The following is a 15,553-nucleotide window of genomic DNA, read 5'->3' as shown; positions in this document are numbered from 1 at the left end:
AACAGCTTCTTCCAACAGGCAGTCAGACTTCTCAACACATAGAGTCTCCAATACCAGACTCTGCAACAGCTTCTTCCACCAGGCAGTCAGACTCCTCAACACACAGAGCCCGCACTACCAAACTCTGCAACAGCTTCCTCCATGAGGCAGTCAGACTCCTCAACACACAAAGCCTCCACTACCAGACTCTGCAACAGCTTCATCTGCCAGGCACACTCTAAAAAATAAAGCCTTGTGTCAACAAAAAATTTAACACAACAGTCTGCAATAGACTTTCTGCGTTGTGTCAACTTCTTGTAGAATTGATCTTTGATCCATAAAAATATTTTAAGTAGGGTGAATTAGTTTTTCAGTTATAGTAGAAAGCATTTTTAAATAGCATGAACTTAATAACTATCACCATCAACAGATATTTTTACGTTAACTGCACAAAAAAATCAAGTTACCTTTATTTATATAATTAAGTACAATATAGTATAATAACAATTATATTTAATTGTATTGTTGTCAGGTGAGGGTACAGGGAGGACGCAGAATAAGATAAAATAAGAATTAAAACGAGAGGCTAGTAAATACTTTAGCAAACTTCAGCTCCCTGTTCCAGAGGAACTAAGAATGGACGTTAATAAATGCCCTTTTTAAAACCTGAAGTCGAGTAAATAATTAATTTATGAAAAAAACATCTGTGGGTTGTAGCAGTAATCTTGAAGATTGTAAGACTGCCTGTGGCAGAGTTAATTGGCTAGGCTAGCTTGCTAACCTACCGGTAAGTTGAGTTGAGTTAACTCAACTTGATAAAAACCTTTGTACCAAGATGTTAAGTTAAACAAGTTGTTCAAATACTCATTACTTATTGTTTCAACTTGATGCACTGAGTTAAAACAACTTAAGTGTTTAATTTGCCCTTTTTAAAAATGATCTGTTTAGTCAAATAAACTAACAATTCAGCTTTATTTTAACATACACTTTCAAGTTAATAAAACAAGTAATATTCACATAATTTATCATTTTAAGTTAACCATAGGTATTCTCAACATATTTAATATATTATTATTTAACTGCCAATACCGACAGTATAATACTGGAGCAACACAGGAGTAAACTGGGTAAAGAGTTAACTCTGTAGCTCAGAGTCAGCATACTGTGATCACTAGAAACACAGAATAAAGTTAATGTGCTCTTACAGCTCTACAACACTGAGACCTGCCAATCAACACTTATATTATGTTACAGCACACCCAGGATCAGGTAGCTTTGGACAACAGACAACACAAAGATGGTAAGTAAGGGAGCGGCCACACCCAATATGCAGATATATGGTACCAGGAGCCAATAGGAAAGCTGCATGAACCAACACTGTAGAAAGAGCTAAAAGTTGGTTGAAATCACATTTTTTCATTGGCTCAACAAACATTTTTAAGTTTTCAGGTTGAAAACAATTGAGTTGTACTGGCCGGTGAGTTCACTCAACTTAATAACATTAGTTCTTCTGACTAAAACACAGAATTACTTTTTGGAGTGTTGGTGACTCCGCAGCTGAAAGTAATCCCCTCTTAGTTTTTGCTCCTTGTTATTATTAACTGCTATGCGTCGGTTAAAAAGTGTTTAGCCCAATGTGCCACGGATTTAAAGTTGTAAAAAGTACTCTAGTCTTCTAACTTGCTGCTTATAACTCTACCTCTCTGCATTTACAAATCTTCACACTTTCATTTTTTAAACCAATAACTTAAAAATGTAAGTTGAATAAACTTGGGTAAATTTGAATAACTCACAGGAAGTTAAGACAATTAACTAAAATTAATTAAAATAACATTATTTTAAGTTATTTTTATGTAAAACGAAGGAACTTGAGTTCAATATACTAAACTTGTCATGGCAATTGGAATTGAAAAGAACAAATAAGTTCACATAACTTAATGTGACTGTAACGTTTTACAGTGTACAGACACAGTCAAAAACTGGCAAACTTAAACACCACTAAAGCAAACCACATATTCGGCATATGAAAATAGTTAAGCTATAACACTCTCTGGAGTGATATCCAACATGTCCAAGTGGGCGGGAGAATTCAGAAGGATGGGAAAATTAAGTTGCCCAATACAGATAATTAAGTTGGCAGAAAATGAATTTTGCTTTTTAGTGTTTAGTGGAATATATTGAGTCTGGGTTAGTCAGGAAAGTGTGTTGAAACAACACTTCCACTTTTTATTTCACCACAACTCAATAAAACAAGAAATGAACATAAATATTCTCCCAAATTCATTTACTTAAGTATTGGCTAAAGTCCTTCAGAGTTACTTTTTAGAGTGCACTCAGACTCCTCAACACACAGAGCCTCCACTACCAGAAGCAACAGTTTCTTCCACCAGACTCCTCAACGCACAGAGACACAGCTGAACCCCCCCCACCACTACTCGTCCTCCCCCTTACACTTAACACGCACAGACAAGAACTGTACTGAACCCACCCATCACTCTACTCTCACACAGACTGGAACTGAAATGCCTCTATTCCAATCAGCAATATTTGCTGCTTCATTCCTAAAAAATCTATAAACTGTCTACCTCAGTAACAGCTGTGATTATGTATGTTCTATATGTTACAGTATGTTCCGTATCTCTGCCGTATCAGTGCTGCACTGTTCTGTCTGTTAAACTGTCTTGTCTGCTGTATTTATTTTATTTATTGTAATGTTATAGATTTATTTTGCACTATCGTCACTCTTCCACTTTATGTTGTCTATTGCTTGATTGTCTATGTTGCACCATGGTTCCAGAGAAATGTAATTTTACTACACTGTGTACCTGTACTCAGATGTAATGATAATAAAAGCCTCTTAACTCTTGACTCTTTTGACTGTGTTTGTGGGCTGCTGCTTGGTTGCAACTGTTTACTTGAGTAACCAACATTTGAGCTGACCCTGACCTGAACACAGATCTCTATCAGCCTCCAGATCTTCACACATTTGCATATTCTCACTTTAGAAGATGGGCCTCCTCACAGTTCAGCTGACGGCCAGTAAATGATGTCATTTCCTCTTTAGCTCTGAAATAAACCCCAGCAGCAGAAACTCATCTCCTTCTTACCATCAGTGCTCTGGATTCAGAAGATATAAACTCATAATTTAATACATAATTAAATATTAATAATGATTACTTTATGAACGTCTCCACCAATCCTGATGATCATTAAAGTGATAATTCTGCTGTTATTGTTATGGTTACTGTGTCTTTAAGCAGTAGTGAGGGGTGATGATACTGTCTGCAGTTTGGGAACTGAGAGCAGGGGGGCGCTGTTTAGTCTGCTGTGTGAAATTAGTGGCTTTAACACAGTGATCTGTGAAGCTGAGGGATTTTTGGCTTTAATAGTATATTTAATTCAAGGCAAATATGAAATATTTGACACACACATATACTAAGTTGTCAGGGTGTGAGATAGCAATGAAATCACGACATGTCTTGCACAGGATGTAAGGTAGGCCCTCTATTTGTAGCCTCTTGGGCCTCAGTCCTGTCAATACCCACATCATCCTTCCAAAAAAAAAAAAAAAATCAATTTAATGATGTACCTGTTTGATTAGAAAACACCTAAAAATATTGTATTATTTTATTTTTTAAGTTATAAGCAGTGCCAAAATTGGTAGGTTTTGTGCTAAATTTGACACCCATGCTTAAAAGTGCACCCACATGAGCACTAAAAACACTATCGGGCTGCAAAATTTTAAAAAGAGGTGTTGTGCCAAATTTGGAATCCATGCCAAAAAGTGCACCCCATGGGCACTAAAAAATGATATTAAGCTACAAATGTGTGAAAAGCAGATGTTATGCCAAACTTTTGCACCCCTGCCAAAAATACACCCCCATGGGCACTTTAAAAATCTTTAAGCTACAAAAGTGTGAAAAACAGGTGTTGTGCCAAATTTGTCACTCCTGCCAAAAAGTGCACCCCCATGGGCACTAAAAAGATTATCGGGCTGCAAAATTTTGAAAAAGAGGTGCTGTGCCAAATTTGGCACCCATGCCAAAAAGTGCACCCCCATGGGCACTAAGAATGCTATTGGGCTGATTCCTATCTGATTCTGAGAGAAAACACAAAGAGAGAAGAGCTCTGAGGTTCCTGGAGTTCTAGAGAGAGTCTAGTTCTAGTCCAGAACAGTTTAATGATCAGTTCAGCAGTGAATCACTACAGTCATGATGAAAGAGAACAGTGAGGGAGATAAAGTCAGATGTTTCAGTGATGGAGTTACAGTAGGATCTTCTGACTCACCAACAACCATACTAAAACACCACTGTACACATATGTATATATATAGAGAGTACATCAAATTATAGAAATCATTTTTGCATTACAATCAATACTGATCCATCTCATCCAGTATTAAACTATAAATAGGAATATTTGAGCACAATCTGTTGTTCACAGGCTACTTTTATGATTGATTTTCTACAGTTTTACAGTTCAGTAAAATTTTAAATATTGCTATAAATATATAAAGATTACAGAAATAGAGCTGTTTTTACCTCTCTGAACTGAGCGTCGTCTGCAGTGTGAGAACAGCATGTGAAGACTGTTCTCACACTCTCCTCACAGTTCAGCTGACGGACAGTAAATGATGTCATTTCCTCTGTAGCTCTGAAATAAACCCCAGCAGCAGAAACTCATCTCCTTCTTACCATCAGCGCTCTGGATTCAGAAGATATATACTCATAATTTAATACATAATTAAATATTAATAATGATTACTTTATGAACGTCTCCACCAATCCTGATGATCATTAAAGTGATAATTCTGCTGTTATTGTTATGGTTACTGTGTCTTTAAGCAGTAGTGAGGGGTGATGATCTGTCTGCAGTTTGAGAACTGAGAGCAGGGGGCGCTGTTTAGTCTGCTGTGTGAAATTAGTGGCTTTAATACAGTGATCTGTGAAGCTGTGGGATTATTGGCCTTAGTAGCATATATAATTCAAGCCAAATGTGAAATATTTGAGGCACACACACAAACACACTAAGTTGGCGGTGTGTGAGATAGCAGTGACATCATGACATGTCTTGTACAGGATGTAAGGTAGGCCCTCTATTTGTAGCCTCTTGGGCCTCATTCCTGTCAATACCCACATCATCCTTCCAAAAAAAACGTTTTTTAATCTAATGATGTACCTGTTTGATTAGAAAACACCTAAAAATATTTTACTATTTTATAAACTATGTATAAGTTATAAGCCAAAATTGTGACCCCTGCCAAAAAGTGCACCTCTTCGGGTGCTAAAAATGCTTGAATGCTGCAAAAGTGTAAAAAAAAAAGAGGTGTTGTGCCAAATTTGGCACCCCTGTCAAGAAGTGCACCCCCTTGGGCACTGAAAATGCTGTTGGGTAGCAAAATTGGGAAAAAGAGGTGTTGTGCCAAATTTGGCACTCCTGCCAAAATATGCACCCCCATGGGCACTAAAAACACCATTGGGCTGCAAAAGTGTGAAAAACATCAAATTGTGCAAATTGGCACCCCTGCCAAAAAGTGCACCCTCTCGGACACTGAAAATGTTATTGGGCTACAGCATCGTGAAAAAAACAGGTGTTGTGCCAAATTTGACATGCATGCCAAGAAGTGCAACCACATGCGCATTAAAAACACTTTTGGGTTGCAAAATTGGGAATAAGGTGTTGTGCCAAATTTGGCACCCATGCTAAAAAGTGCACACCCATGGGCACTAAAAACAATATTAAGCTACAAAAGTGTAAAAAAAACAGGTGTTGTGCCGAATTTGGAATGCCTGCCACAAAGTGCACCCACATGGACATTAAAAATACTATTGTGTTACAAAAGTGAGGACGGAATGGACGTAAGTGCAGAATAATTATTTTAACAAGTAAACAAACTAAAACAAACTAACAAACAAACAAAATAAACCAAAGTTACACTGAATACATAACTACTAAACACTAAACTTGAAAACAGGACTCTAACAAACAGCAAGAGACAAACCTGACCACGGCAAACAAACCAACAAAAGACTAGACAAAGAAGGCTTGAAACAAAGGGGTTTATATACACATGGAGGGAACAGGAAACTGGAAACACCTGAGGATCAATCAAGAGGGGGCGGGGTTACAAATAACTAATGACAGGGTGGGGCTAGGGCGGAGACAGGACCAAAACACAACAATAGCACATGGCTGGGAAACATGACAGGTAAACAGAGGGGCAGGAGCACATGGGACCAAATGAGGGCGAAACAGAAGACAGACATGGGCTAAACTGTGACATTACTCCACCTCAACGGCGCCACTACCAGAGGCGCTGAGAGAGAGGGAACAGACAACAAGATGAGACAGAACTAGGACGATGGAACTTATGACAAAACAGGAGACTCGACGGCACTGGACATGGGAACAGGGACGAGAGACTGGACGGGAGACTGGGACCAGACATTAGACAAGGACGCAGACTGGAAAGGGCTTGGAAACAGAACAGGGGACGGAGACTGAACAGGAGAAGGAGACTGGACAGGGCACGGAGACGTGACAGGGAACTGGACAGGGGACAAGGACTGGACAAAGGGCTGAGACTGGACTGAGGAGTGGACACTAGACAGGGACGGAGACTGGACAGGGGGTTGAAACACAGACTGGACAGTGGCCGGGAACTGGGACTGGACAAGACTGGGCAGGGGAACTGGGACAAATACACTTACTGGGACTGACACGAATATGGTGATAGGGACGGGAATAGAAAAACCACTGTGGACAGGAACAGGAACAAACACAGACACAGGGACCATGACAGGGAGAGAAAGGGGCACAAAAAACACAGGAGGGTGCCCAGGACCAGCAAAAGTCTGTGGGGACAGCCTGGGCACAGTACTGGGGGCAAAGTCAGGAGGCCTTGCTGGCCTAGGGACATGGGGCCTAGGGCCAAACATTGTTCTGGGAGTGGGCACATGGTCAGAGGCGGCCGGAGTTGCGGGCACAGGGTCAGGAGCAGTGGGTACCACATGGGTGGCAGGCACTGCTGGTGCTGGAGCTGAGGTTGTAGCAGCGGGAGCTGCTAGTGCTGGAGCTGAGGCTGTAGCAGCGGGAGCTGCTGGTGCTGGAGCTGAGGCTGTAGCAGCGGGAGCTGCGGTGCAGCTTGAGCAGGTGTGGTGGGTGCAGCTTAAGCAGGCGCGGCGGGTGCAGCTTGAGCAGGCGCGGCGGGTGCAGCTTGAGCAGGCGCGGCGGGTGCAGCTTGAGCAGGCGCGGCGGGTGCAGCTTGAGCAGGCGCGGCGGGTGCAGCTTGAGCAGGCGCGGCGGGTGCAGCTTGAGCAGGCGCGGCGGGTGCAGCTTGAGGAGGCGCGGCGGGTGCAGCTTGAGGAGGCGCGGCGGGTGCAGCTTGAGGAGGCGCGGCGGGTGCAGCTTGAGGAGGCGCGGCGGGTGCAGCTTGAGGAGGCGCGGCGGGTGCAGCTTGAGGAGGCGCGGCGGGTGCAGCTTGAGGTGGCGCGGCGGGTGCAGCTTGAGGAGGCGCGGCATGAGCAAGCATGAGCAAGCGCGGCGGGTCTAGGAGCTCATGACCTGGGAGTAGGCACAGGAGCTGAGGCGGGTGGCCCAGGCACATGAACTGGGGTGTCAGCGGGCACACAGTCAGAGGTGGCCGGAGCCGCGGGCACAGAGTCAGAGGCGGCAGTGGGCGAGGCTGTGAAAACCGGACCGGAGCTTGCTTCTGGAGCAGGAGTCGAAAACCTGGCATCCGTCCAGGCTGTAGAGCTGGCATCCGGCTGGGCTGTAGAGCAGGAAGCCGGCCGGACTGTAGAGCAGGAAACCGTCCGGGCTTGAGAGCTGGAAGCTGGCCGGGCTTGAGAGCTGGAAGCCAGCCGGGCTGGAGAGTGTGGTGGAGCTAGCAGGCTAGCTAGCTTAGCTGGGCTGACGAGCTCCAAGCCGAGGAGAGGCGCCGGGAGCAGTTTATCTCCCCTAATTTGCTCAGCGAGGAACCGGAGATACTCGAGGTCCGCCCTCCTCGTAGCCTGCCACTTTGCTACATCCATATTTTGGGTCTAGTCTTATGTTACAAAAGTGAGGAAGGAATGTACGTAAGTGCAGAATAATTATTTTAATAAGTAAACAAACTAAAACAAACTAACAAACAAACAAACAAACAAACAAACAAACAAAATAAACCAAAGCTACACTGAATACATAACTACTAAACACTAAACTTGAAAACAGGACTCTAACAAACAGCATGCAACAAACCTGACTAGACAAAGAAGGCTTGAAACAAAGGGGCTTATATACACATGGAGGGAACAGGAAACTGGAAACACCTGAGGATCAATCAAGAGGGGGCGGGGTTACAAATAACTAATGACAGGGTGGGGCTAGGGCGGAGACAGGACCAAAACAAAACAATAGCACATGGCTGGGAAACATGACAGGTAAACAGAGGGGCAGGAGCACATGGGAACAAATGAGGGAGAAACAGAAGACAGACATGGGCTAAACCGTGACATATTGGGCTATAAAAGCGTGAAAAAGAGATGTACCACGTTTTTGCCCCCTGCCAAAAAGTGCACCACCATGGGCACTAAAAAATGATAATGTGCTAAAAACGTGTAAAAGCAGGTGTTGTGTCAAATTTCCTCACCTCTGCCAAAACGTGCACCCCCATGGGCACTAAAAACATTTTTAAGCTTCAAAAGTGGGAAAAAAACAGGTGTTGTGCCAAATTTGGCCCTCCTGCCAAAAAGTGCACCCCCATGGGCATTGAGAATGCTATGGGGCTGCAAAAGTGTGAAAAACAGGTGTTGTGCCACAAATTTCATCCCCAAGTGCACTAAAAATGCAGTGAGGTATAAGATAGCAATGAGCATCACAACATGTCCTGCACAGGATGTAAGGTCCTGTATCTGTAGCCTCTTGGGCCGCATTCCTGCCAATTCCCACATCATCCTTCCAAAATCTAGAGATGAATCTGTGTGATTAGAAACACCTATAAAATAGTATAATACAAAATTAATTAATTAAAAGTAATTAAAAGGCTATTAGCACGAGTAAACTCATACTATATATATATATATATATATATATATATATATATATATATATATATATATATATATATATGCTTTTTTAATGTATGTTTATTATGTTTATTAATGTATATGTCTGTGTATACAGTGGTGTGAAAAAAATGACTTTTTATTTTTTTCATGTTTCTCTCTCTTAAATGTTTAAGACCATCATCCAAATTTAAACACTAGTCAAAGACAATACAAGTTAACACAAAATGTATTTTTTAACGAAGGTTTTTGTTATTAAGGGTGAAAAAACCTACATGGCCTACAAGTACAAGTGTTTACCATCTGGATATTAGTTCCACTTCTCTTTACCTAATTGTTTTAATTCAGCCAAATTTGAGGGTTTTCCAGCATGAACGGTGTTTTTGGATGTTCCACAGCATCTTTGGATTTTGTTTTAGGGTATTTTGTGACCTCTTGGATGAGTCGTCACTTGGCTCTTGGGGTAATTTTGTGCGGCCAGCTGGTCACTCCTGGGAAGGTTCACCACAGTTCCATGTTTTCACCATTTGTGGACAATGGCTTTCACTGTGGTTCTCTGTAGAAATGGCTTTATAACATTTTCCAGACTGATAGATCTCAGTTCCTGATTTTTTTCTTTGGATGTTGGCATGATATCTAGATTTTGAGTATCTTTAGGTCTACTTCTCTTTGTCAGGAAGGTCGTATTTAAGTGATTTCCTGATTTTGAACAGGTGTGGCAGTAATCAGGTGTAGGTGTGGTTAGAGAAATTAAACTCAGGTGTGATAAAACACAGTTGAGTTACGTTTAAACTGGGGGGTAAACCCATTTTTAATACAGGATCATGTAGGTTTGGATTGTTTTTCTATCTTAGTAACACAAACCTTTATTTAAAAACTGCGCTTGGTGTTTACTTCTGTTGTCTCTGACTAATATTTAAATCTGTTTGAGGATCTGAAACTTTTCAAAGTGACAGGCATGCAAGAAGTAACAAATCATGAAGGAACAAACACGTTTTTACACCACTGTATACACATTTAAATATAGAGTTTTTCACTGTATTTTAAAGAGCATTGCATGTATGTTCTGTTAGTGGAATATATTGCTGTATTAGGTTGCTGTTTACTGTGAATGTTTGCAGCTGAGGGTTTTAACCACAAGCTCAGCACGTTAGCGCTGTAGTTTACTTGCTGCTATGCTTTGTAAATAAGAAGTTAGATTGACATTATGATAAAAAGAGCTTTTAAGAGACCATGATTTGAATCTTTAGCTCTGAACAACATGAACATAAAGGCCTGGTCTTTTAGCAAGACTTTAGTAACCATAGTTAAAAACAACAAGGGTCCTAAAACTGAGCCTTGTGGAACAACATATTAATGTCACGGGTGCCAAATGTAATGTTTTTTTTTAAGGTGACTTTTAATTTATTGTACTTTTATTTTATGGACTTTTATTTTGTTGGGCTGCCGCAGCAAAAACAATTTGATCTAAATATGGCTCAGCTGCGGCTGGTGAACTTGCGCTGTTTGAGCGGAACTATTTAACAGGCTCACACCAGCCCATCGGGAGAGCGGAAGTGCAGGACCAGGGACGCCGCATGCGGATGCGGTTGGGGGCTCTGACTGAACTGGGAATGACTCGCTCTGACTGAACTGGGAATGACTCGCTCTGACTGAACTGGGAATGACTCGCGCTGACTGAACTGGGAATGACTCTCTCTGACTGAACTGGGAATGACTCGCGCTGACTGAACTGGGAATGACTCTCTCTGACTGAACTGGGAATGACTCGCGCTGACTGAACTGGGAATGACTCTCTCTGACTGAACTGGGAATGACTCGCGCTGACTGAACTGGGAATGACTCGCGCTGACTGAACTGGGAATGACTCGCGCTGACTGAACTGGGAATGACTCGCGCTGACTGAACTGGGAATGACTCGCGCTGACTGAACTGGGATTCGAGGGAATCGAGTGGCCGCTGTTTGAATCACTGATCGAGAAGGTGAATCGGTGAGGCTGTGTTGGCTGGGGGAAGGGTGTGGATTCGACTCACCCTTCCACAAAGTTAAGTTTCTATTCTGAGTCAGTTCTGAACAAGTTGCTGTCTGTGAGAAACGGAGCGGCTTTCTGTTCATGTTAGTGTTTGCCCTGTGTCTGCTGCAGCGCGCTGGGAAGCCACGTGGACCTGCCGGTGTGTATGAGATCGTGAGAGACTCTATTGCAGCGGCGTTGTGAGGAGAAGGAAGGGTGAGAACCCTCACCCTTCCCTAAGTTAAGTGCTATTTTCCCCCCCATATTTTGAGCAAATTCTACTCTTGGCTCACCACTAGTATTAGTTTTTAAGTACATTTAATTTTTTTTTTTTTGGTTTATTGATATTGTTTACTTTGAGTTATTAATAGAAATTAGTTTCTTTCTACTCTGGCTTCTGGTTACATTTAATTTGCTATTTACTTATTTTTTTGTGAAGAGTGTGTGGGTTTTTCTTCGGTTTTGAGTTATATGTTAATTTGTATATTTGAATTGTGGGGTGATCGAGTGTGCAGTGGTGTGTAAGAGTGAATATTTAGTGATTTACCAGTTCTAGCCAGTAGAGATATTTGTTAATTTGTTATATTTTTATTGAAATTTATTTATAGTGTTCTTGGTTAAATGATTTAGCTAAATATTAAATTATAAAATTTAGTGACTGCTTTTGTTTCTTTCCTTTTTCTTTTTTGGTATATTGTCAGTGGTGAAGCCAACAAAAGACACTGTGGACTGTTTTTACTTCCCTTCTTCAGCTGCTGCCAAGGTTTTGGACTTCTGCATGGACTTCTGGAGTTCTGCAAAATCTGATTTCTTAATTTCTTTTAAGTATATCTTATTTTTCTATTGTTTAATAAAAGATTGTGAAACGTATACCCTCTGTGGTGCATTACTGTTGGCTCTACTGATCCCCAAGGTGTATGTAAGTTTTTAAATTGGGTTTTAAAAAGGGATATTTTGGCCCATTTTAAACTAGGCCGTGACATTAATAACTCTACAGTGAACAGTAATTGCTTAGCATGAATTAGCTTGCAGACCACTATCCTGTTAATGTGTATGTAGATTTAGGTTTAAGATGTCTGCTATGTTTGCATGAGAGCCTGGGTTCAGATCCTGGACATGCTCATATTCTGTTACGACCTGGTCTAGGATCAGAACACAACAGAAAATAAGTGGCCTCAATTGCCATTGCCAAACTGAAATGGTAAATATGGTTTCAGTGGTGAACATAGGCCGAAATAAATAAAAACTTCTTTAAAAAGACGTCTTCTCCATTTGGCTGGATCCAGGGCATCTTGTGGTGCGACGTTGATGATCTTCATGTCCGCTTTTATTTTGTTTCATTGTTGCTGCCAGCATTCATTTCCATATAATGCCACTGTAGGTACAACAGTTTTGAGACTCCAGTCACCTGGCGGCACCGGCACCACACTGCAGTGATTCAGGCTCAGGTGTCGGCACTTGTGCTGCCGTCGTTATATGTTGTCGTTATATATAGATATATAGTCACGTCTTTGCCCTTTTTCCTGTCTGTTATTATGTGTCTGTGTGTGTTCCCTACGTGATTCATACTCCTGCGTTTCTTCCCCAGTAGTTTTCCATTCACCTGTGTTCATTTGTAGCTCCGCCACCTAGACCCAGGTGTTTCTACTTCCCCTGTGTTATGTAGTCCTAGTGTTTCAGTCTTTGTTCCTCTGTCTTTGCACTAACCCCTGTTGTTCTGTCCTTCCCTTGTTTACATTCTCTTTCTCACAGTGTATTGTTCTTTGTTTATTTCCTGTTTAGTCTTTGTTTATTCCCTTTTTCTGTTTAATTTATTCTGTCTTGTTTTAGTTCCTTTTTTCCTTGCTTGTTTATTTATTTCATAAAACCCCCTAACCTGCTTTTACGTCCGCCTCCACGTCTCCCTGCCTGGCCAATCCTGACAAAGACCAACCAGAAAATGGACGTAGCGGGTAATCCGTGGGCCGGGTCCAGGATGTCCATCCGCCATACCCACCTCGGGACCCCGGCGCAGGAGACCCCAGACGCAGCGCTTTGACACTTCCTCCTTGGCGGCCCGGCCACGCTCCGAGACTGCGCCGCGCCCCACACTATACTCCACTGTTCCCACAGCAGTGGCTCTGTACTCCACGGCTCTCACCGCCCCGGAACCTGCATGCGCTGCTCCCCCTGCACCTGTCCCTGTTCCTTCTCAGAACAGTGTTTGGCCTAGGCCCCGCCTACCCAGGCCTGCCCCTAGACCCCCGCACTACGCCCCCAGAACTGTGCCCAGTCTGGCCCCATGGACTTCTCCTCAGACTTTAACCAGTCCTGTGCACTCATCTGTGTTTGTTCCCTTGTCTCTCCCTTTCATGGTCCCTGTGTCTGTGTTCCAGATCCTGTCCCCGGAGGTTTCTCTATGCCAGTCCCTGTTACTGTGTTTGTCCCAGTCAATGTTTTCATCCCTGTTTCCTTGTCCAGCATACAGCCCTGTGTCCTGTCTCTTGCCCTGTTCTCTGTCCAGTCTCCTGTCCCGTCTCCTTTCACATCCCCAGTCTAGTCTGTATCTTTATTTGTGTTTAGTGTCCAGCCCCTTGTCCAGTCTCTTGCCTAGTCCATGTCCAGTGTACTGTCACCATCTCCTATCCAGTCCCTTGTCCAGTCTCTGTTTCAGCCTCAAGTCCAATCTGTGTCCCCGGTTGTGTCTACTTGTTGATCCTAGTTTTTCTCCCCTGTCCAGTCTGCATTTCAGTTTTCTGTCCCGTCCACTGTCCAGTCTCCTTTCTTGTGTACTCGTTCTTGTTTGGTGTCTTGTTTTTGCTTTCCACCCTCTCCTGACCAGCTCCTGGGGGTTTATTTTGTTGCGTTAATGGGGATTCTGTCACATTTCCTGTCTGTTATTATGTGTCTGTGTGTGTTCCGTACGTGACCCGTACTCCTGTGTTTCTTCCCCAGTAGTTTTCCATTCACCTGTGTTCATTTGTAGCTCCGCCCAGGTGTTTCTACTTCCCCTGTGTTATGTAGTCCTAGTGTTTCAGTCTTTGTTCCTCTGTCTTTGCTTTTTGTTTTTTTTGTTTGTACTTGTTTTGATCCTTCTTCGTTACGTTACTCAGTTTGAGAGAGTAATACGTTTTATTATCAGTTAAACACTCAACCCTGCCTGAGTAATCTGGATCTAATCTCAGATCAGTCCGCTCCCCCTTGGGACCTCTGTATTTCTTACAAAATGTTTTTGTCAATTTAAGTTTGCCTAAATCTTCTGGAAGTGTAAAAGTGCCTTTAATAAACAATGTAGATCCTTTTATAGCACATATTTCCTGCTGTTTGTACGTCACAATCCAGTCTGGTCCAGAAGCTCCTGAAATAAATGATGCAGTAAAGATCTGATTACAGAGGCTGGAGATTTCTGTAGGTTACAGCTCTATGAAAATAAGGATAATATTACATAATAGAGGGGATGTTCAGCTTTTACCATCAGAAAGTGTTAAATCTCCTCCCCTTTATAAGACTGAGACGTAACAAAACACTTTACCTGAAGAATTAACTGCATTTACACTTATAATTCATAAATTGATTCTGATTCTGAGAGAAACTACAAAGAGAGAAAAGCTCTGAGTGTTCATCAGAGAGTCTAATTCTAGTCTAGAACAGTTTAATGATCAGTTCAGCAGTGATGGAGTTACAGTAGGATCTTCTGACTCACCAACAACCATCAGCAGAAACACCAGAAGAAGAGGAGGAGGAGGAGCCATCCTGAGTGACATCATCAGCCTGCACAACATCAAACAAACAGATTGTTTCAGAATACTTTTAATAGCCCACTAAAAGCATCCAGAATCCATAAATAAATACATTAATTTACAATTTAACTTACATTTTAATACATACTTAACATATTTTACTTAAACATACACTGTATACATACATTTATATGTAGAGTACATCAACTTATAGAAATCATTTTAGCATTACCATCAATACTGATCCCTCTCATCCAGTATTGAACTAGAAATTCAGATCAAATATTCAGTTCAAAAGCTACTTTTACGGTTGATTTTCTACAGTTTGTTGAGAATATTGCAGAATAAACTACTGCAGTTCAGTAAACTTTTAAATATTGATATAAATATATAAAGATTACAGAACATTTCAGACAGTAAAAACATATTCATCAAGCATTTATATATTAAAATTAAACCTGTCTTACCTCTCTGAACTGAGCGTCGTCTGCAGTGTGAGAACAGCAAGTGAAGAATGAAGAAACAGATCTGAGGTTAAAGCTGATAAAGCTTGGGGTTTATTCCGGTTCTGCATTCGTATATATAAATAATACTGTCTCTACTTCCTGTTTACAGAACTGTCAAACTACATGCACACAGTAATAAGCTGGTAGTGCTCTGCTAAATCATTTAACTCAATTCAATTCAGTAGCTTTTTACTTACTACTAATTACTGGAATTAAAGGGTAACATGTTCAATATTTGTCTTTTAAGACTATATAATATATATAATAAAACTATTATAAAAAACACATTT

This window comes from Astyanax mexicanus, chromosome 21 (genome assembly GCF_023375975.1).
Source record: "Astyanax mexicanus isolate ESR-SI-001 chromosome 21, AstMex3_surface, whole genome shotgun sequence".
Taxonomy (NCBI): domain Eukaryota; kingdom Metazoa; phylum Chordata; class Actinopteri; order Characiformes; family Acestrorhamphidae; genus Astyanax; species Astyanax mexicanus.
The sequence above is the reverse complement of the archived record's forward strand: the minus strand, read 5'-3'. Positions refer to the sequence as shown.